The sequence below is a fragment of the Boleophthalmus pectinirostris genome, unplaced genomic scaffold (assembly GCF_026225935.1).
Source record: "Boleophthalmus pectinirostris isolate CB_2022bp ecotype Guang Dong unplaced genomic scaffold, ASM2622593v1 HiC_scaffold_7, whole genome shotgun sequence".
NCBI lineage: Eukaryota > Metazoa > Chordata > Actinopteri > Gobiiformes > Gobiidae > Boleophthalmus > Boleophthalmus pectinirostris.
In genome coordinates this window covers 27,104,232-27,129,504 of record NW_026571473.1, presented here as the reverse complement: position 1 = coordinate 27,129,504, position 25,273 = coordinate 27,104,232, and positions in this window count along the sequence as shown.

Below are 25,273 nucleotides of genomic sequence, written 5' to 3'. Positions count from 1 at the left end.
TCCATGACGCCTCCGAGCAGGGCTTTTGAGGAAATATTAGCTCTTTTTTTTACCGCCCGACCCTTTGATTTATTTGATAGGGAGACACTCACATGTTAATGACCAGGACTTGTCCGCACATTGATCGTGGATGACACAATTGACAGTTCCAGTGCAGCGGTATTAGTGGTGTATATATATATATATATCGCAATGGAATCGGAATTGCATGTTTGGAATTAGCAAACTGCAAAGACGATGTTGATCACTAAACAATATGATTATCAAATGCAAGTGTATAGGCCTATGTAGTAATTAAGATATGGCTTTACGGAAGATCATAAAGGAGACATGCTTTTGACCAAGTTATAATAATTTCCCCTGAACACTGACTCAAAGTTGTATTTACAGGAACTCATCTATGTTTGACTAATGTTTACTGTTAAATTTGTGGCACCATTGTTCTAAAAATCCTTGTTTTCACTTACCCCGTATATACGCCCCCTGCTCTGCACTCTTCACATGCTGCTTTTTGTTTTGTTTTGTTTTTGTTGTTGATAGTTAGAGTGAAAAATTGAAAAAATGACAAGTATGTTCAGTGTTGCCGTAACTGTAATATGGCAATACTTATACCTATTGTGGGGAAGACGGCCCGACATGTTAAGATTAGAGGCAGATTAAAACAAAAAAGAGTGTCTTTGATGAGGCAAAAACGTATTTAAAATGGACTTCCGGTGTAGGGTAAAATAAAGTACAAATAAACAGCAAATAAGTACCTGGAATTAAATCAAAAGCAACAGCAACCTGCATTCATCCACACTGACGACTCTCCCTTAGGGCCAGAACGCTTGCAGGTAAAAATTATAAAATATTTTATCCGAAGTGCCTTTCGTTTAGATGGTGATGGTGTTTTTGGGGCTCAAAAATGCAAAAATCTGAAACCACTCATCAGAGTAGCATTTCCATCTACACTGCCCAAGACGCAAAACTCTGGTCTGATGTGCTCATGTCACATATGCATTTACGTCACATACATACAGTACACAGAAACAAACATGTCGGATCATTTCCATGCGTCGGATCTTCAACCACCACCTAGCCTCCTGGCATGCATACCTAATCGAATTCCACACACTTTTGCATCACCGTGTGCACGCAGATTTCCTCCCGAAAACGCTCATCTAAACGCGGAATAAAAAGTGAAGACGCGACGCCACTTTTGCATTTTCTGTTCAGACCGTCATCATAGAAACGTAGCCTTAATTGATAACACTTGCTTTGCTTTACTCCCCCAGGTAAGTATCACCCTGCGTTCGATTATCCTTCCGAATCAGTTTTCCGAGGAAGTTGCCTTGCTACACGCGTGACACGCCCCTTTTCATGGGACAGCGCGACTCAGACCTCGGTGGCAGAAAAAGTAGGCCAAGCAAGGATTCTGAGTCACAATCCAAGATGGCTATGCCCCCTGTGACGTGTAAATATGAAGTGTTTTCATTTTGTTTGGACACTTTGGTGGTTTAAATGACAATTTCATTCACTTGTATCACTGCAATAAATCACCGTGTCCATATCACTGCCTGTGGGTTTGGCAGTCAGTGTGTGTGGTGAGTCAAATATTGAACAAATACTTGATTTGACAGGCAACCGACACGCAAAACATGATAATACGCTTCAAGCTCGGACGTGACGTCAAATCTGAGGTCCAAGAGGGAGTCAAAAGATAATCGAACACAGCGTTATACCCCCCGGCAGGAAGTACCTCCCCAGGTAAGTATCAGATCCTGTACAGGTAACTGTCCAAAGTCCAAAGCTAGGATTTCATTTTACATGAACCTAAGTCCCTTTTCAAAATCATAGTGTTTAACATAAACTAAACACACAAAAATACACACAACAATGAAACTGAACTTAAACCAGTTCTCCCCTCCACATGGTCCAGCCCACGAAATCCTCCAAGGTTTTAAAAATAGCCGACATGAGGCACGGCCCCAGGTGAGTGTGGTGAATGTATGATCTAACTGAAATTAATCAACAAAGCATATTAAAATTAACAATGTGTTATGTGATAATTAAACAAAACTAAGAACTATATGTAACCGTATTGGTACGGTAACAAATTAACTAATGTGTGAAATTAGAGAAAATAATGAGTTTAAAATGGGACAAAGGCCCACTTATATCTGCATTTTGACAGAGGAAATAGTTATATTAAAATTACATGACTACATTTACTGTGTCAAACTAAAACCTTAACTAAACTAGACTAACTTAATGCAGAATACAGTGTGGCATTCAACTGATCTAACTTACATTTTTTCATTAATACCATTCTACATTTAACGCTACACTGTGGAATATTCCAGGTAAGACTAAAAGCTAAATTATCTACCAGTATCATTTCTTTTTTTTAGATGAAAATACATTTTTCTTTCACTCCACTGTGTTACATCGAGCCACAATTGACAAGCAGTGGTGAATAATTGTCGGACTGGGGGCTGCCTGGGACATGGAGAGATGACAGGGGGGAGATCCCAGAGCTGTCAAGGCTACTCCACCACAGCTGTCCACTTTTGGGGATAAATGGACTTGTGCTAGCTAGCCGCTGGATTCTTCATGACTTTTTGACAGCCACAGTTTTGGCATTGTCTTGTCAGAAGCAGCTCATTCTTATCATGTCTTTGACCCCATGTGATCACAGCGCTGCTTATTTTAGCCCTTTAAACTCACGCACAAGATCAAAATGGCTTCTGGTTATATCGTACAAATATACAATGATGTGTTTTGACTTTTAACATAGGATATATTTATAGCATTGTATTGTCTGGATATGTTTATAATGCTCTTTGTGAGATGATGGTACTCTTTTGAATTCTGAATGTTTTGATATGCTGATACTTTGCAGCTGAAGTCATCAACATCCTCTGGGGGTGTGACGCTAACTGAAAGCACTACTCCATTAGAAATCCTGTTACTCACGTTAAACTTTAATCTGATCTTTATTTTAACACAATCTGACCAGAAAGATCAGGGGTGTAGTGAGCGTGGTACGCGGGGGTACGCTGTCTACCCACTTCTCCCGACGTGAGATATAAAAAAAAAACAAAAACAAATATAAAATAGACTGCAACATAATGTCAAATTGTTTGGGTTTAGTCCTGGTTCAGTCTTGGTTTAGTCCTGGTGCAGTCCTCCTGGTTTAGTCACGAATCACATCCCCACTACACCACTGAGAAAGATCTGACTTAGTTGGAAGTACAACAGGTGAGCTGTTTTGTGATTTTTGCCACATTATATAATAATGTTGTTGTCTCATCAACAGACCTGGAGTTGTGTTTTGTTTTGTTTGCACATGTTTGAGTAATCCTGGATTATTAGTCTGTCTGTATCCCCATAGATCAAAATGCTCTGTTCCACCGTGTGATATCATTTAGTGGTATTTTTCAACTTAACAGCTACTCTTTACCTTTTGTTCAGAAAGTTCCAGGGCTGAAATCATCCAAATGATTCAAGTGAAGGTGTGTGGAGTTTAAAAACACACCGGATCATTTCCTGTATTACCACATGACATCAAAATGTGGAATCGTTCACCATTTGAGAAAATAATTCAGTCTAAATATGCAGGATTTGTGTGTTAAAAATGTGTGAATGAAACAAAACAAGACACTAGATATCTCAAAGATGCAAAAAACCCAAGGCACTCACTGGTTAAAATAAAATGCCTTTATTAATTTATTTGTATTTGAAATGGATAAAGGCATTTTATTTTAAACATTGAGTGCCTTGGGTTTTTTGCATCTTTGAATTGACTTCCCTTTCCAAAGAGCGCCACTACTGTGTATTATCCTCTGGAGGTCCAGGTAGCGCTCCTTTTGAAACTTTTTTAAGACACTAGATATGTTTTTGATGAGGAAATAACATTAAAAATAGATCCGAAAATAGTGTGAAATGGGCCCTTTAACAAATTATATACAATACAATTGAAAGATATATGCACAATGAATGCTAATATACCATAATGTGGTATTTTTTTAATTATTACTTGGCTTTGTGGAATAGTGCCTGTGATAAATATTATAAAATAGTTTGTGGGAAAAAAAGTTGAAGGAAAATACCTCTACTTGTGTCATCGGCACAGAAAATTAAGTGTTGACCCGTGTACACATTATGCTCCAAATAGGAAGTGTTCATGAAGTGAAATGTTATCACTCTAAAACTTTTGTCGAAGAACTGAATTTTTCATTTGCAATCCATTTATTTAGTTTCCAACATGTGATTTCTCTCCACTCTCCCAAAACAATGTCAAGTTACAGCACCTAAAAACACGTCCTACATCACAACATGAGCACTTCACGAACCAGACTCTCCACGCTATTGACACCGGCAAAAGAATCGCCTACATCGGTCAGGGTTCAACTCCACCTCGATATCTGAGCACAACAAACTTCAAGTGCCCACCCCTCCCTCTCCTCTTTCCAAAAACACCGGGGCGACGGCTGTGATGGTGGATTTACTGATGAAAAAGGTGAAGAGGGAACATCGGGGGTGATAAAAGGGGACAGGGAGACGGTGACAGTTGGGTTAAGGTTGCAGTCATGTTCCGTAGCAGGTAGGAACATCAAACAAGACTTCACAGCGAAAACCTAGCGGGATTTCTCGACTAGATTATACGCCGCTGTCCGCTCGCTGTCCATGGAGATGCGAAGGGGATTAAGCGATATAAACTTTAAAGCTTTTAAACAATAGCGCTGAAAATTAGCGGGATTAAAGGCGGCGCTGTCTGATGGGGATTTGCCGAGGTCTTTGAGTGTTTAAAACTTGACTGGTTCTTAAAGGCAAAGGCGGAGGAGACGGAACTCTTTCTCAGGCATGTGACCCTTTTAATCGGGGTATTCTCACAATGAAGATGCTTATTGGTCAAATAATGAATTGTGTTTCTCAAACTGTGGTCTGTGTATACTTTGAGAACCTCCAAACCTGTCACGACATTCTATAGGCCAGCAATATTTTAAGGTCCTATATCACGCAAAATTGACTCTGAGCTGTTCTGCCCTACAAAAACACGCCATAACATCATGTTTAGTCAAAAATAAGTTCATGTCATTTTGGGGGTATTTGAGACATCCTTTATCGTGTGAATAAATATCCTGAAAAATATTGACTTCAAAATTGACCTTTGGCCCTTATTTGGCAGTTCCCCATTAATGAACAAGAGAGCAGCTAAAATAAATAGTGTCAAAATGCAGTTCTTTTTGTCATAATACAAATTGATGGGACTAGTTACAAAAAAAAAAAAATCAGGTAAAACATTCGTGAATTGACCTTTTAGATGTTTCATGCTAAACACAATGTTATAGATGAGAAAATATAGCTCTTTCCCCCATCTGGTAGCCTGATTCATCAGCCGGTTTCACTTCGTGGAAACCGTCTGACCTCGCAGCATTAGAATTCGTTCGCTCGACGGTAGGTGGGTACTTTTTTATTTAGCCAATCGCTGCTATTTGGTCGTGACATATGTAATGCGCCAAATCCTGTAGGAAGAAGAGCAATAATGTCTTTCTCCTTGATAAAATTCACCAAACATTCTCTTTGTTCCGGCTTTAAATCCTTGATCTCGGGAATCGTTGCCGACACAGAATCTATGGCTTCGTCTACATCCATCTCGACCACTTTGTTTACTGTTGTGCTGAACCACAAAGGGACCCAGACAGGGGCTTGAGTTCAACATCATGACTTCACTGCTCTTCAATGATTGGCCGGTGTGCTGGTCTACAACTTCTAATGTATTCCAATTCCTGACTTAGTCGCTGGAGAGAAATGAAACTGAGCGGAGGCACTAGGTGGCACCAGCCTAATTACCCATCTGATACTTGACATCATCACATTCTAGAAACCTTTTTATGCTTTGTTGTGCATGTTTCACTTTGACATTAAACCATTTTTTGATTATGGTTCATAAAAGGTAAGGTTCCTGAAGTGTCTTGCGTAAGAACACGATGACAATATGGACTATAGAGCCACTAGCCAGGCCCGACCCTGCTTTTTCTGAATTGGCACTTGGTGTGAAAATCTTTGAGAATCACAGAAAAATAATGATTTCTCCAAATATAATCCTAAATTCCATCTTCAGATTTTTGGATAGAACCTTGACCAAATTACTTGCCTGCCTCAATTTGACACTATGACCAAACTACACATCTTCACAAATGAACAAAAATGATTGGACAACACTTATGTTTTCTGAATTAGACTCATTCAGAATCATCACTGCTGTTCGGTTTAAGAGTTTGTGATTTCCCATGATGAGTTCTAATGGGGGCACGCGGCTCTCCCAAACCTCATATCCTCCTGTTTAGACTCCTCTTCTGCAGCAAAACAAACCCGCACCAGATAAAACCACTTGGCCGCGTTTGGCAACCTGCGCCGCCTCCTTCAAATGGCACATTTCCATTCCCTGCTCGGCTCCTTCATAACCATATGCATGAGCGGCCCTGATATACATACGCTCTAATCTGTTATAAATATGCAGAGGAGATGGGCGTTTTTGTTTAGTGGCAGTTAGGAAGCTGACTTTTATTAAATGTTATTATTACCATACAGTATATAAATGTGAAACACTGAACTTGATGCGATTGTTTTCCAGAGGTTGTCTTCTGGTCGTCTGCAGTGAAGTGAAGTGAGACTATGGACGAATTACGTGTTTTTTCATTGACTGTTGCTTTGCCTGGAATGTTCCACAGTATGGCATAAAACTTATTTGTCTTATTTGTCAAGTGGAGTTATCAGATCTGAGACGTGGGTTCGTTCATGCTGCCTGTATTCAGAAGTACTTTTGAGAATTTAAAATGCCTTTAATTGTAAATAAATATGATTAAAGCATTTCTAATGATTACTTTGTTTGGTGGGATAGAACCTGTACTAAATATTTGACAGTTTTACATCAGTTTACTTTGAGATTGTGGGAAAATATAGGAAGAAGTGATGAGTTCTAAATTGTAATTCCTCTACAGATCATGCCAAAGAACACCGAATATTCCATTCAAAATACAGGGATAATTAACATACTCACACCACTTTTTTTTTTTTTAATGAGCCTATCATCTTTTTTTTGGTCTAATCATACCCATTGTGGAATTTAGTCATGTGCTGGCCTTTGTGAACATTATGATTGCTAGATGACAGTTATGCCGGGTGTACACTGTGCGATTTTTGGGCCTTTTTTGAGCCAGTTTTTCACTCATGCGACTGTTTTTGGGATGGGGCCGTGCTTCGTGTAGTATATGGTTTAACGAGAACTGATTAATACCTCATGACCAGCTCCTGCTCGGCAATCGTAGTCGCCTCTCGTGAGGGTTTCGCACCGAGCATCGGATTGTCCAGTGTGAGAACATGAAATGTGAGCTGTGAACTTTTAAACCCTGTGATTTGATTTAATTTTTTTCATTCATTTTATTTGTTTGAGCAAGGTAAAACAAAATCAACAACAAAAACTAAAACATAAAACAAGGATATGTACATATTTGTGACCTGGTGCTCAAAAGGAGTACAATGAAGTTTAAAAACATATAATAAATATCGCAAAGTGTATGTTAGGCATTATGGGTTTACCTCTTCATATGTCATATCTCCTAGTTGTGTCTAACCAGGAAGTAAAATTGCCAGCTTAACCACAAAAAAAAAAAAAAAAAAAAAAGGCAGGCAAGATTGTTAGTAAAATTAGTAATCTAACCTGTCATGGACTTAAATGCCAAAAGAAGCAATGAAATAACATCTTCCATTTATTTTTCTCCATTTGGATTGGACAAAAAAAGGTTTAAGTGTCAGTGAGTTGCATCTTTTGAGTTGTCATAGTTCCAAAAAACACTGCCAGAATTACAACAAAAATATTAAATGTAGTAAATACAAATTCTGCAGCCAACTTTGGAAACTAATGCCAGTAGTCGATAAACCCAAGTCAGTTCTCCCGACATCCACTGTAAATATGTTGGGGAAAATATGGATGCCAGAGAAAGTTTAATGTCCAACTGACTCGATCTGCACTGAACTCGCCCGAGTTTGTTTTTCGGAACCCTGATTGGATGTTCCATTGTACTTTCCCGTCATGGAGGTTGGTTTTCCCCGAGTCCTGAGCACAATCGAAGGCAACATAAATCGCATTTACCTCAGAAATGATGAATGTATGTAAAAAAAAAAAAAAAAGTTCTCATGGACCCAGTCTCGTGTCTTGTCTGGGTTTAAATTGTGTCTCGTCCCACTCATAGACAGTATGTATGAAAAGACATAGTTAACCAGCTAGTTGCCACATTCCAAATAGAAGCAAGCATGGGAGCATTTCCGGCTCCAACAACTCTGGCTCCAATTGGCTTTACACTGAAAAGTTGACATCTCTCTCTGTAACTACAACAGCGAGCCTTGTCATTTTGGTTTTAAAATGTCCATATTGACCCGCTCCAAGTGATCCTGGTGTTTTATTTCATTATTTTGTCTGTAAATAAATTCCTATCACTGATTAGTGGTGTGCAAAAATACTCAAATATCGATATATCGTACCATTTAATGTGATGATACAGTATTGATATCGTATGCTGCTGTATCGATATATCACCAACAGTATGTTTTGGTAGATTTTACTAAATTATTTTGTTACAGACACAGTTTTGTTGCTTATTTAGATGAAGGAAACTCATTTATGCGACACATTTGACATTTTCACTGTTTTGATGATTAAAATCTTTGTGTTTCATATGAACTTTGCACAAGAAGTGGTTTAACAAAGACTTTTAGTATCACAGCCATAATTTAGTTTTATTTTTTTACTGAACTGTATCGAATCATTTTGAAAGCTCACTGTATCGAGAGATGTATCATATCGTGGCCTATGTACTGAGGTATGTATTGTATCGGCAGCTTCTTAATGATACCCAGCTTTATTGCTAATACGGAAATCTACTAAAAAATTACTCCTATAACTCCTAGCCTCGTGACAGTCTATGGTGGAAGAGTATTTTAATTGACTGATTGTATTTAAATGACCTCTTTAGTTATCAGCTATTCTTCCTGGAGACCTATGTTGCATATTTTGAGTTTGGTCCCACCCATATTGCAGCACAAACACAATAGTGCATGCCTCTCTTTTTAATGTGTGTATTCTGTATTGTATACATGCTTCTGTAGGATCCCCTGACTTTATAGGACCAACAGCACAGCATTTCCTTCCTCTTATGTCCTCGCAGATGCACGTTCTACTGTAATCATGTTTTAATTAGGCTCCATAGAAGTAGATTTGTTAGCCCGGGCCAGCCGCGCCTCCGCCGTTCCGCGTCTGTTTGCTCTTTATAACCTGCTTGTTAAGACTCACATTAGCATTTATATTGTGCTCACTAAAGAAGACACTGTTTACCTTGCAACTCCAACCTCCGATGTCTCTTGCATATTTGCCTTTCGTGTGCAGCAGCTCACATAGCACGCGCGTATGTTTCCGCTCAGGCAGTAAATTACATTGTTTAGTTATCAAAGGATCGGCGTGATTACATTTGTGCAGTTCAAGATGACAGACTGGATAGTGTCTGTGCAGGACTACAGCATATATAATCACAGCCCAAATCCCATTAGGAAGAATAGGGCCTATTATTATGGAAATGACCTCTGGGTGACAGAACTCAGTGGGATAAAAGGCAGACAAAGACATCCAGTGAAAGGCGTCCATGTTTCTCCTTTAGTGGTGACTCTCGCCTTATGTTTGCGGTTTGACTATTGTGGTCGCTGGGTTCTTAGTTTTAGTAGATTAGTTTGGTGAAAAGGTCGATTTAAGAGACAAAAGGGATTTTAGAGTTTGTGGCAATGCTAAAGTGGTGGCTTGTAACTGTATCTGCGTGCAAGGCGAGCAGGTTAGACAGAAATTTGACAGATTAACATGTGCTTATCTGTAGGTCATACACTTTAAAGTTGCATTATGAAAATTTTCTGGTAAAGGCTCCGTCAGATGCTTTTCTTCTTGGAGACATTATTACATTGTCTGGAATATTCCACAGTATAGTATTAAATCTTTCTATCTTCATAGAGACCAAACCAGACCAAGTTACAGGTCAGATCTGTGGAGAGGCGACCCCGCTCACAGTCAGAATCCTGTTTTTTCTAGGTATTTTTGAGCAATAAAACCACCTGTAATTTAATGAATGTAAGGTAGAGATTTTTAATGCAATATCGTGGAACATTCCAGGCAGAGCCATAGAAAAAAGCAGGTGATGGACCCCCAAAGCAGGCAAGATTGTTGGTAAAATTAGTAATCTAACCTGTCATGGACTTTAATGCCAAAAGAAGAAATTAAATAACATCTTCAACATTTTTTTCTCCATTTGGATTGGACAAAAAAAGGGTTAAGTGTCACTGACTTGCATCTTTTGAGAAGCCGTAGTTCCAAACAGCACTGCCAGAATTACAACAAAAATATTAAATGTAGTAAATAAAAATTCTGCAACCAACTTTGTGAAGTAATGCTGCATTCAACTGAATGTCAGTAGTCGGTAAACCAGAGATGTAAATGCGTTTCATTGCAACAGTTTGGGAAAATATGGATGCCCAAGAAAGTTTAATGTCCAACTGACTTGGTCTGCACTGAACTAGCCTGAGTTTGTGTTTCCTCACTGGATTGGACATTCCAATACACTCTCACATTCTTGAGGTGGAGGTTGGTTTTCCCCGAGTCTTGAGCACAATCGAAGGCAGCATAAATTGTATTATTTACATATTAGAAATTATGAATGTACATGTATGTAAAAATAAATAAATAAAATTAAAATTTTAAATTGTTGTTAAAATTGTCTCGTCCCACCTATACACTGTATGTAACATTCCAGGCAGAGCCATAGAAAAAAGCAGGTGACGGACCCCCATCCAAAAAGTTACATAATGCATCTTTAACAACTACTATTGTATCATTTTGTAAAAAAAAAATAATACAAAATAATAAAATAGACAATATAGATACTGGTGTTCTATGTAACTTTCCTACCAGCTGCTTGCAGTATGGCATTCAGTGTGTACACATATCTCCATGGAGACATGCAGGTGGTGGCGCCAGATCAAGTTACAGGTCAGATCTGAGGAGAGGTGATTCCTCAAACAGTTTTTACAAATAAAAACATCTATTTAATCAATGCCTGAGGGATGAATTTAATGCCATACTGTGGCACATTCAAAGTAACATAACCATGGAGACAAGCAGATACCTGTTGTAGAAATTTTCAGCTTGTCCAAGAAAGAGTGGAAGTAAAAGGCTGGAGACAGCTGGATGTCTTAAGCGTGAGAAGTTTATTTACCATCAATAATATAGGCTGGGGGGATTTGAAAAGTGAACATAGTCTGATCTTTGAGTGTTCAGTTCCCTTGACTCTGCTTCCAAAGGAGGAGGTTTATAAAGCAAGTGTGGTGAGACTATGAAGGCCAGTAGGCACCAGTTAGACAGAAATATGCCACAGTTTAGATAATGGTATGCCAATGGTATGTCAAGGAAAGATCTTGGTGTAAATATAGATTTTGTAAGTCAATGTTAAACTGACAGATGTACATGGAGGATAAATTACTTAAATTCTCTTACAACACCATTTGGCTGAAACAAAAAATATATCTCTTCGTACATAATAGTGTTTAAAAGGAAGGTTGGTGGTGGCTCAAATTCTGCTTCCAACATTCATATTTTCATGGTGTAATTGGGCAAGACGCTTCAGATTTCTGCCATACCTCCATGAGAACTTTCTTAAACAACTGCTAGAAATTCTATAGTTCAAAGCAATGTACTTTGAATTTGATTAATCAAAGAGGAAATGATTACTTTGCATTTTACATGGTTCTCCTCTACTTTCTCGACTATCTCCTCTGTATATGCCTATCTTTGATTCCCACCACTCTCTGAGAAACCTGCTTTTAGCTTCACTGTAAAGTTAGCCTTGCCCTTTCAGACCTCTCATATCTCCCTATTTGCAGAGCACTTCTTCAGCTCGTTCATATTGTCAATACTGCTTTGCCCGGGTATTGTTGATGCATTTCTTAATAAAGCTGATTTTTTGGTAAGCTTGCTCTTTAGAACTTGGGTCACTTTTGCTATCCTCACAGAAGCTCTGGTCTAATTTCAGATTCCCCACTGGTTGTAAAATATTTTTGAACAGTTTTGTGCTTTGGGCTGCCAAACGCCTTCCGGTCATCTCGTTGTCTTGTCTCCGCAGAGGTTAGATCAGTTGCCACGTCTAATTTTTCCGCTGTGTGTAGGTGTAGATTTCCATGCTCCGCCAAAAGAGAGATGGAGTGGTTTTGAGGAGACAAACTTGCTGCTTGACCTAAAGGATATTAAATAGTTGTTGCCATGTGTTGTAATTGCTGCTGTGAAAGTGCCAACGTGAAGACAGTGTAGTTAAGTTTGAAACTACATACTTTACACTTAGCCCTGTCCACTTCTCATTGCAAGATTCAGAAAGCTAATCTTGATTTGAGTAGTTTTCATTCTCATTAGTGTTTAACATAATGTTTAACAATGTTGGCATAGTTAGTCGTGATTCAGACTTATGACTAAATGAATCCTGGTTTATAGCCTGATTTTGTCTTTCTTTAAAGGCCCTGTACCTGATTTTTTTTTTTTTTTGTGTCTTTCCCCAGTACAATATATATCGTATTTTTCAGACTATAAGTCGCAATTTTTTTCATGGTTTGGGTGGTCCTGCGACTTGTACTCCGGTGCGACTTAAATATTAAAATTTTCAGACTGACAGCCGCGAGAGGGCGCTCTAGGCTTGTGTATCAGTTTTCTGCACATGTCTCCTGCAGAAAAAGTCGCTGTTCTTCTGCAAGTAGTGAAAAATGCAGTAGAAAACTGTAATCAAGTAGCAGAAAGATTGTGGAGTGAGCGAGAAACTTGTGAGGCACTGGCGGAAAGCGGGAATGGAGAACACAGCTTCATGGTAACCGAGAGGATGCTCCTTGCAACTTTTCTGGAAGTCATTGGATGGATCGACAAAACCTGGACTTCAGTGACAACCGAAGTTGTGCGGAGTTGCTCAGAAGTGACACCGAGGATGAAAGATTCAAAGGATTCAAAGGATTTAGTGATTTGGAGTGAGATGGAGAGTTTGGTAAACTTATGTTCTGTTGTTTATGCTCTAGCTATCAGAACAACTGTTAATATGTTGCGTTAACAGACCAGACGCTTATTCAGCCTGTTGTTCTTTATTCTATTGCTGTTACTATGACTTGCCATTCAAGATGAAATGTCGGTTCTTGGTCTGTGATTTTATAAAAAAAATTTCCCCCAAAAAGACTTATAGTCCGGTGCGACTTATAGAAAAATATGGTACACATATATTGTATAAGCAAGTCTTGGAGTAAAAACAGTAAAAAAAAAAAAAAAAAAAGTCTGTGTACTGTTTGCATCTAATTATAAAGCTGTTTATTGTCGTTATTGTCTTTTATCTGCCTGTTATTAGCATTAGTGTGGTGGCAAAACTCTACTCTGGCCTGCAAAAGATGCTAGATGAAGTGTCTTGCCCAAGGACACACCGGCAGTACTGTTTGCTGCTTTTGTTTTTTTTACAGGTGTTGATTAACGTGCCTTTTTACAATGAGCTGGGTGCCTCTCCACAGTTCTCACCTGTAATTTGATCTCGCTGCGTGATTATCTCAATGACGATACATTTATTTATTTATTTAAATCAAATTTTTATTGAGCCAAAGGCAGTTTGCAACTTAAATTGTACGCAATCAATAGAACTCAGTATGTTTTATGTACATAAAAAATGAAAATAAATCACACAGAACTGAAAATAAAGTGGAACATTTCAAGCTTAACAATAAGATCTCCATGGCAAACCCTCCACCAGAAATGTTATGTAGTGCACATTAAAATAAAGTCGTTATTTCTTGTCCTGTATTTTCCTGTGTTAAAGGTGCACTGTCTAACTGTTCTGGTGGAGGGTCCGTCAAATGCTTTTCCTCATGGAGACATTATTGCTTTGTCTGGAGTGTTTCACACTATGACATTAAACCTTTTTATCTTCATGGAGACCAAACCAGACCAAGTCACAGTGGAGTCTGTTTTCCTGGGTATTTTTGAGCTATAAAAATCCGTCTATCATTCGTTCATTCGTTTTTCAAGATGAAACCAAAAATAAGAAAACGGAAAAAAAACTACAACTATTTTCTTTGTCTCCAAAACCAACATGAAAACAGAACGATTTGTTTTTTGGAGTTTTAGATTTTGTATTTAAATAAAAAATGGAAAAAACGGGTAATGGCCGTTTCCCATTTCCATGACTTAAACTGTGTTGCTGAACTGAACCAGGCCTAAACCAAGACTGAACTAGGACTAAACCAGGAATGAGACTGGGACCAGATTAGAATAGACCGGGACTGAGATGGGGACTGAGACCAGTTTAGTCCTGGTTTAGTCCTAGTTTAGTCTTGGTTTAGTTTTGGTTTAGTCCTGGTTTCATCCTGGTTTAGTCCTGGTTCAGTCCGGCATCTCATTTTAAGTCACTTAAACTTTCCATCATTCATTTAAACACAAAATCAAAAACTGAAAAAATTCATCGTTCTTCGTTTTTTCATTTTGGTTTTGGAGACGAATAATGAGGAAAATAGTAGTTTTTTTTTGTTTTCATATTGAAAAACGAATGATACATGGATTGTTTAACATCATACAAGCAATGACATTTCCATAGAAACAAGGAGGTGACTGGCCCCCTATCAAAAAGTTACATCGTTCACCTTTAATTTGAGCCTAATCTCTCTTGTATTTCCTGAGGTATTTCTTCATTTTAAAAGTTTGCGAATCACAATCTGAACCGTTCACCTCCTGTGTTAGACTTGAACTAAACGCTCCACTACTATCACGTACTGCAGTTGCACTCCGGACAGCAGGATCCACGTTTGTTGATTGTTACACGTTTTGTCAGTTGGCTCACAGACCTTCGGACAGGGCCATGCTCCTGTCTGCTCCTCCGAAACACAACCGCCAGACCTTTGATATCTCCCATAAGTTTCTGCAGCTGTCAGTATGAATAATGATCGTGCTCTGGAGGGAACAGACGCCCACTCTCGCTGCATATAAAGCACTGCGGAACATCTTTTCACCTGATTATGCCTGTCTAAATGATACATCATACAATCGCTATGGAAATGCCTCTCCCGCTTGAAATTATCGCTACATATTGTTGAGAATTGTCTTTTGCTGGAGTTGTTCTTGTCTTCGGCTGTTTTACATTTGGAGGGAAAGTGTCTTCTTCAGGGCCGTTTGCCTCATTATAGGCTACCTCCGCTGTGCCGTGACGCTTGCAGCTCGGAGCCTGGCGTAGCTGGAGTGATAGTGTAAGTTGTGGAATATTTAACATCACGTCGCGCGCTGGAGGAGTCATCTTTGTTGGCAGTGTCAACATTTTCAACATTATTACGGCTGTGTAGAGGTGTCACTTAAGCGCTGGTTAACCTTTTGGATGGTCTGACGTGTTGGGGTTGTCACTGTATCACTTCCTATCTCTGTCTGTAATACAGGAACATTTTAAAGGTTCTATATATTACAGAAAAGGGATTCTTGTGAGGTTTAAGTCATACTCGGATGTTATGTCAATAAAAAAACATACCTGGAGTTGTGTTTTGTTTCATTTTCACATATTTTGAATAACTCTTTGTAGCTTGTTCCACCTTGTAATGTCATGAAATTATAGTTACATTTTATATTTTGTTCAGTGGAGATTGGCAATACCTGGGCTGAAATTTAACAAATTTTTCTAATGAAGGTGTGTGGAGTTTAAAAACACAGTGGAGCACTTCCTGTATCACCACATGGTGCAACAAAATATTTTTAGTTTGAGAGAAGAACTCAGTATACAGGTTTGTGTGGTAAACATGTGAATGAAACAAAGCACAACTCCAGGCATGTTTTCGATGAGGATACAACATTATAACATAGATCAGAAAACAGCATAATTTGGGCCCTTTAACACTAGCCAGTCTGGCACCACCTAGTGCCTCCACTTGATTTTATTTCTCTCTAGGGACTAGGTCAGGATTCAGAATACACTAGAAGGTCTGCAAGAACCCCGGAAGTTGTAGACCGAGCACCGGCCAATCAGCAAAGAGCTGTGAAGCCGGTAATTATTTGGACACCACTGAGCATTCCGGCGCATTACATACGTCTTGACCAAATAGCAGCGATTGGTTAAATCAAAAAAGTACCCACCTCGCAGCATTAGGATTCGAGCGAACGAATCCTAATGCTGTGAGGTCAGGCTGATGAATCAGGCTACTTTAACACATCTTCTGTGGTGGTTTGCTTAGACCTAGTGTATAATTATAGGGTTATATGTTCATTCTGGGTATTTCCTAAGATATATGGGTTTAAAGTTTTGACCTCTTATATAAGAAAATGGATCAAATCCCATATTACGTGTACAGAAAGTATTCAGCAATAAGAATATATAAATAACACACTTTTCACAAAAAAAGCATTATATAAAACTGCATCAAATCCAAAATCAGGACTAAACCAGAACAAAACTTGGAATAAGACAGATCTCACCCAGGAATAGACTCAGACTAAACCAGAACTAAACCAGGTCTAAACCAGAACTAATCCAGAATTAAGCCTGGATTAGTTCTGGTTCTGATGTAGAGCTGGCCTCATGTAAACCAACTCTACATCAGAATCCAACCAGTACTTGACCAAGTCTGAGTTGTCATTAATAAGTCCTAAACTGAACCTTTTTTATGTGGATTTGGTTTGGACTTGGTTTAACACTTTTCTTGTACTTGTTAATTCTGATCTAGTCCAGGTTTAGGGTTGTGTTTAGTCCTGGTTTAGTCAGATTTTGAATGTGGTGAATGTGCAAGTGTGAATGGACCCAAAAATCTCCAAACCAAAGAAAAACACATTGCTTTCTCTCTCTCTCTCTCTCTCGCCATCTCCCATAAAGCTGTTGATTGGGAGTCCCTCAAGGTTGCCAACTTTCCCCTCTCTTATTTACTCAAAACATGCCTGCTGTTTTATTATTTCTCATAAGTTTGTTTACATGCATCACCTCTCTGTCTTTCTCTGGTGTACGAATGGCAAAGGTCAGAACCCTAAACAAGCCCGTTCTCAGTCTCTTCATAAAGCACCTATGTTGATCGGGAGTCCCCCAAGGTTGCCGACTGTCCCCTTTATTTATTTGACGTTTTATTGTTTCTCATCATAAGTTTGTTAACATGCATTACCGCTCCGTCTTTCTCCGGTGTACGGGGGGCATAGTTTGGTCCCATTGTCCCGGGAGTGCCACAGTGGCGTGTTGACACCTGTTCTCCGGTTGGGGGCCCGCTGGGTTACTCCGAGTGGTTGATTGAAGCACTCTGGGTGGTGTTCTCACTTCGGGGCGGCTGTCCTCTCCGCGCCCGGGACATTGGGGCACAAAACAGCCTTTGTTCGGGCCCAAAACGTGCACCTCCGGGCCGGGTGTGAAGCAGAGCCATTAACAAGTGCTCCAGTCGGCGGTGGATGGTCGGCACGGGGAGCAGCGGGAGCACGGCTGTATACAAATGGCTGCGGCTGGGTTCCATTTAAAGGCTTTTGGTGTTCATCTGAGGACAGGCCCGAGGCATTGTTCTTCAGGGACAGAGGGAGGTGTGAATGCTCTGAGCAGGACCTGTGTGCCAGCCCTAAACTCCACTCTATTGTCTGGATGTGCTTTAAAGAGCCAAGAACAGATTTTTTTTTTCATGTATCTGAGCAAAATTTATCTTGCAGTACAGCTGTATTGTATAAGCAGCTTGAGGTGAAAATAAGATGGCCGTGTTTTGTCCGCATCTACATATAATGAGTTTTATTTTCTGATAGCATGCTAGTTGTTGTTTTACTTGCTTTACTGTGATGACTCTCCGGCTTCTGAAAGTTGTGAAAAGCATAAATTCATTGCAGTAAATATTTAGAATGCCAAGAGATGTGAGGAATAACTTTGGACCACTGCAAACCTTTTAAATTAAGCAAATTTTGTTACGTTTATACGATGACGGTCTGAACAGAAGACGCAATGTCGCATCTGCCTTTAGTTTTATGCGTGTGATGATGTGTGGATTGGATGCATGCATGTGGGGCTGGTGGCGTAAACGCGTTCGCGACGTGAGCAGATCTGACCTTTTGCGTCTTGGACAGCGTTACATGACTTTGGCAGATTTTTGCGTTTTTAAGCTAATACTTTATTATTTTCATTTAGTTTAGTATTTACTCTTATTATAATTGCGCTTTAATAACTATTTTCTTCCCATTAAACTATTGATACTTTTCTACATACTGCCCTATAATGTTAGAAGCATTAATAGAGCGATTAGTAGTGTACTAATAATAAATAACTACTAGCATTCCAAATAAAACTAATAAGTGGATCGTAAGTGTTACAATAACTACAATCCATTCCATCAAATCGACCTCTAACTGCTAATTCAAAGGTTGGTAATTTGTTTTGCAGCTCCCGTTATTTAATTTTATTTCATTATAAATGGACTATCTCGTGCTAACTGGTCATTGAACCTTTTACAATGTCATAGTGTTGATTCTTGTTCTATAAAATCTTGCTTGATAACAAAAAACTCCACCAAGATGGCACTGAACAATTTTGTATAGATAACGGAACAAAACTCTCCTACCAAGTTTCTGTTCAAATTAAGACAACTGAGCTGAAAAAAGGAAAACAAAATAGTCCAATAATGCATTACAAGTTGTAAAACATGGAACGCTGTGCCAGAGATGACCAAGAGGGTTTTTAAAAGATAGATAAAAAGCCCTTTAAATGGTCCAACAAAAACACGCTCACGAGAAACTGTGCTCACAACAGGTAATAAAATGCAGTGCTTTTTTATTCATTCGCACTAACAACGTGGCCCTGCTTTAAAAATGGTTTCCGTCCTATTCCCACTGCTCGGTAAAATTGGTCTGCTTCTGGTCTGTGTTGCATTATGATTTCTCCACACCCTCTTTCGCCACCTCCATTCACAACAAAGCCTGCTGTTAGCCCCGAATGCCCCAGCGAGGAGGCTTAATTATGTGCTCGTACCGCCGGGATGCAACCTTCCTGCCTCTCCACCTAAAGTTCTCAGCCGTCTGCTAAAATTGACCAATTTCCATGGGAACAAAGTACACCTCCAATGAGATCAGATTGCGACTTATCACTCGGAGATGGTGCCAACACGGATCCCAGCGTGAGACTGCTGTTACTCGGATCCTGACAAATTGGCAGCACACAATCTGTCTGCAGCACAAGCACAACAAACATACAGAAAACATACGCCCAGAGCTCAAGTGGGAATACCAGGCCACTTTTTACACTTTTTAGACGTTTTTAGGTTTTATTTATTGGGAAATGTTGGTGGGGAATATAATTAGAACAACTTACAGACTGAAAGTTTTAATATTTATTTTATTTAAAGGTCCTATATGATGCCAAACTGTTAACTGTGACATTTTAGTCATGTTGGGATGTTGTTACCTCATCAAAAACATAACTCGATTAGTGTTTTGTTTCATTCACACGTTTGAGTAATCCTTTATTATTAATCTGGCTACATTTGCAAAGCTCAAAATGCTCTGTTCATGTTGTGGTGTCATGTAGTTTTCAAGTTAACAGCTCCATTTACCTTTTGTTCAGAAGAGATTGGCAATTCCAGGGCTCAGATGATCCGAATGATTCTAGTGAAGGTGTATGGAGTTTAAAAACACAGAGGAGCACTTCCTGAATTACAACATGACATCACAAGGTGGAACACAGTGTTTTCTGATTAAGAGAAAAATGCCTAAATGTGCAAGGTTTATATGTCAAACTTGTGTGAATGAAACAAAACACAACTCTGGCTATGTTTTTGATGAGAAAACAACATTTTTTTTTTTTTTAAAATAGAGCAGAAAATAACACAATATCCATCCTTTAATTATCACAAATGTGCTGTTGGTTACACAACAAAACAAATCTGTTTTCATACATTTCATTTTGTTCATAATTAGTTTAAAAGGGGGTAATATGCAAATTTTACTTTGTGGAGCTTTGACCATGTTCTAACATTGTTTCCTCATCAAAAACATGCCTGAATAGGTTTTACTTGCCTTCCATGCAGGTTTTAATAATTTAGCGATCTCTTAGCTGTTAGATTCTGCTCATCCCTGTAAGTATATATGACATAAAATATGGGGGGAGTTTCTATTTTTTATGGTTGTAAAGTTATGTGTGGTTATGTAAAACATGTCGGTCTGGAAGGGTTAAATACTGCACCTTAAAATTAAGTTGTTATTTCTTTCTTATCATGTATTTTCCTATATTAAAGATGCATTGCGTTACTGTTCTGGTGGAGGGTCCATCAGATGCTTTTCATTAGAGATGTTTTTGCTTTGTCTGGAATGTTCCACAAGTATATATGTATATATATGTCACGCATGCTCCCAAATGACAGTTCTCAATAAATATACAAAAACACGATGCAAAACTGTACACTACAACTTCACAAACCTGGAGCAATGTGCTGTAGTTTCATTAGTATCAGAACGCTGATTGTAATGTGATATCACTGTGAGGTGGGAGTGACATTTGACTCAGTTTGATACTTAAATAGGTTGTTTTCGGCAAATATAGCATTTTCAAAAGAATAAAAAGCAACATGGTGATCTAAGTATGTCATGTGTCAGCAAGTAATACCCCATAGACCTGTAATACTCCCTCTTTAATATTTGTTATGCCCACATCACGGAGGCTAAGCAGGTTTGGGCCTGCTTAGTACTTGGACCTGCGCATACTGCCGTTGTGTCCACTGGCAAGACATTTCACGCACCTCGTCTAGAATGAATGTGATGTATGAGCAATTAGTGGTGCTCAGTGTTGAAATTTGTGCCAGTTTTTGTTTCATGTGGATATAGGCTCAGTAATAGCAGAGATATAAACCATAACCCAGGTAAACAAATCTACAATCTGACAGCTAAACCGCAAATTCCACCACAGAATTCAGACCTGCCCTCCAGCTCAAATTTAAACAGGGAGTCTAAAATGCTGAGATTTCACATGAACCCAACTTGATAGGCAACGCTTCGATCAATACTGCTCTACCAGGTTTATTGGTAAGACATATAATATTGCTTTCTCTGTATACTCCAAAAGCAACTGAATCCAGAATCTTTAACATCTTTTGGCCAAGTATTCTAATGAACTTCCCTCCCTCGTGTATATTTGCGATCTACCCCTCCCCACACACACACACTTCGCCACACTCCGACGGCAGTGTGGCGCTGTCCAGCTCTTGTTTAGTCTAAAAACGTATGCTCGGCGGAGTTGACATCCAGGGCCAGTAGCTCTCTACAGGAAGCGGCGTTGCTAACGAAGTGTTAAATTCAGTGTTAATGAGTGGCTCCACTGTTAGCGCCTCGGAGGTAAAAGCGTGTTCCTCCCATCTGTCGCGGTGTGAGGGGTTGGGGAAAGGGGGAGCAGGCGCGCGAGCATTTAAAAGCCAACTCCGGTGTTGGCCCAGAACGGCGGGGTGCTGGCGAAACCATCCAAATACCTTGGTTTTTCCGAAATGTGCTAGTCTCATTAGCAGCCCAAACGCGCGCGACTACCACTTCTCTAAATATAACCGAGTCAACAGAAGTATGCTTTTGAAAAATGTATTCCCTTCTATTTACTTCGCTTAGTCGATGTTAAAAGGCGGACTTTGCCTTGCCTGGAGATATTTACCGGGATTATAGGCTTTAATGCACTTAAGCTGTGTGCACAAATCAATCCGAACTCGCCCAGTCTGCACTTTCCCCTTGATACTTTCTCTCTGCGAAATAAGCTGCACTGTACACCGTGATAGAAAGACCTGAAGAAAGATAAAATAACACGTTTTATCTTTGTTTTACTGGAGTTGTTCTAAATAGGGTTGTCAAATGAATCGAAAATCAGATGCAAATCGATGCTAAAACTGGTATTGATTCGTTATCGAGATACTCATTTGAGCAAGTATCGGTACTGAGAAAGAAAAAGTCACATTCAGAAATGAACCTTTCCCGAATAGCTTTAGAATGATCTTGAGCTGTATCAGAACAAGTATAAGAGCACGCAGACTAGTATACGCTCACTATGGAACCCACCTGGACAACTCAAGGTTTACGCACATAAAAGAAAGTACTATTATTTAATGTTGAAAGTGTCATTCTATTGTCTAAAGAGTGTTTTATATTGTCATCATGGTACCAAAATTAGTAGTGAGTATCAAGTTGGTTTTGAAATCAAGTTTGCAATTGTGACACTAATTATAAAACGTGCATTATGTTCACCCTTTCCGTAGGACAGTCTGTGTTACCGTTTTGTCTTAGCCAGGCTGGTGCCACCTAGTGCCTCCACTCAATTTAATTTCTCTCCAGCAACTAGGTCAGGAATCAGAATACAACAGACAGGTCGCAAAAACCCCAGAAGTACGAGTTCGGGCACCAGCCAGTCAGCGAACAGCCATATATTCTGTGTTGGCAACGATTCCCGAGATCGAGGATTTAAAGCTGAAAAAAAGAGAATGTTTGGTGAATTTTATCAAGGGGAAAGACGTTATTGCCCTTGTGCATACGGGATTTGGGAAAAGCTTAATATACCAGTTAGCCCCTATAGCGGCACCTTACATCCGTGACTACCAAATAGCAGCGATTGGTTAAATGATAAAAAGTACCCGCCTACCTTCGAGCGAACACATTCTAACACTGCGAGGTCAGATGGTTTCTACAAAGTGAAAACGAAGTAAAACCGGCTGATGAATCAGGCTAGTTTTGTCTTGAATGTTCCATAGAATTGCATTTTCTATCTCCATAATGACAAGTAGGTTCAAAGAAAGACTTATATTTTATTGGAATTTTTAGGACTTCACTTCTAAAGATAAATTGTTCATTATTATCATTATAGGCTGAAAATCCTCACAGCTGTTGACAGATAACAACAACACTGGGTCAAATTCACTCAAAATGTGGTATAACTATACTGTATCATTTTACCTTTATCAAGATTTGAGCTCAGTCATATTCAAATCTGTGTGCCCTTTATGTATTTAAATGATTTGCGCTCCAGGCTCAGAACTGGTCTTGTTTTAATGACAATGGATTGACATATGCCAGTTTGGGGGAGAATTATGTAGCGTGAATGAGCCCTATAATAATAGTAACATATTTTTACAAAGTACATGAATTATACATGATCTGGTGTGGCTGGGTTTAGTGGTTTGTACTTGTTGTTTATTGTCTTTTTAACTAAGCCACAAAGGTTCTAATTATTTCAATAGGTCCCCCACAGCCATTGGGTTGTGTTATAAGCATAGACTGTATAAAAAAGTGAACTAAGCGAGTGTGACGTCACCTAAAGCATTCAGCGCAGCTCAAATGAAGCTTGTGATGCTTCGTGATGAACGGTTACAGGTGCGAATTTGGAGCCAGGCGCAATATCGGACACTCGGATCATGTACAGCGGGTTAATACGAACATTTTAAGATCAAAATGACGAGGCTCACTGCAGAAGTTACAGACAGAGGTGACAATATTTCAGTGTAAGTCAATGGGAGCCAGGGTCAGTATGAGCCGGAAGAGCCACATGCGACACTTCCTAATTAGAACATGGTAACATATACAGTCTACAGTTATAAGTAAGGATATGTTTTGTAGTAACCAGTTTATAGCATTTTTTATCATACATGTTACTAAACAAAAAATAATAAAAGAGGCTGACCATTAAAGGGCGCATCATGCTATTTTCTGATCTATGAAATAATATTGTTTCCTCATCAAAAACAAACCTGGAGCTGTTTTGTTTCATTTGCACATGTTTAACACACAAACCCTGCATATTTAGGCTGAGTTCTTCTCTCAGAAAAAAGAAAACTCAGTAATACAGGAAAAGCTCCAGCTGTGTTTTTATTTAATTTATTTAATGAGACAGGGACAGCACTGAATTTTTACATTAACCTTAACAGGAGAGAGGTATTGTACCAGGTTGTAGCACTGGGGCCATTTTCCACCTGTAGTCCCTGGGCAGATTCAATGATTGTTTGTATTAATTGGCCTTAGCCATCATCTGTTCTTCCTGGAGACTTAAATAGCATGTTTTGGGTTGATGGGGGAAACCAGAGCACCCGGAGGAAACCCATCCAAACACGGGGACAAACATGCAAACTCCACACAGAAAGGCCCAGGCGACCCGGGGATCGAACCCAGAACCTTCTTGCTGTGAGACATGAGTGCAAACCACTCGTTGACACCTGATTTTAAATAGCTGTATATAAAAAAAATGTTTTGTGTGTGTTTTTTCCATAAAGTAGGTGGTAAATTAAGTTGAGATTATCAATTTGACTATAGCAAAAAATAAATAAATAGAAATTTGGGTATTGCAAATTTGCGACAGCTAGAAATAAGTGATCGCCAAAGGTTCCTCGGAAGGTTCTGCATATGCACTACCCGGCATTGGGGTAATCCAGCTGCTATCTCTGTTTATATTGTGATTCAAACGGTTTGTCTCATATTTGTGACAGTCGGCGTTACAGGGTTAAACTCCATACACCTTCACTAGAATCGTTTGGATAATTTCAGCCCTGGAATTCTCAATCTCTACTGAACTAAGGCCCCATCCACACTAGTACATATTCGAGTTGTTTTTGTTGCGGATGCAGCGTTCATCCAAACTAATCTGATTGAAAACTGCTCCAAAAATGGAACGATCTGGTGCCGCCGGCTCCCACGAATTTATGTAAGTAAGGATCTGATCCGGCACTGTGTGGACGCCTGAAAACGCTGATACGCTGATGTAGGTCTATGCGCCACAAAGTAATACACCGCCAAAACGCTAAGAGGCTCGAATACATGTCCATTCATATATAAGGTTTATGCTATGACCTGCAGACGTATAATCTCTGGAAAGTTTAACATGAATCATCTCCAACGCGATAGAAGCACAGAACAGACTCACCATCAGCAGAACACCCCTCTGTCACAGAAAGAACACTCATATTCCACTGAGTCGTGTCCTTTAGTCCGACAGAAGCTCAAATCTGTGTGGATAGGGAAGGGTTGCAGACACAAACGATGTGTCTGGACGCAAATCATTTCCGGTACGGTCATAAGTGAATTCGTTTCAGTGTAAACATAATCTAAAGGTAAAAAGTAACTTGAAAACTACCACTACATGACGTCACAAGGTGGAATAGAGCATTTTGAGCTTTGGAGATGCACACAAACTAATAATAAAAGATTACTCAACATGTGTAAATGAAACAAAACACAACTCCAGGTATGTTTTTG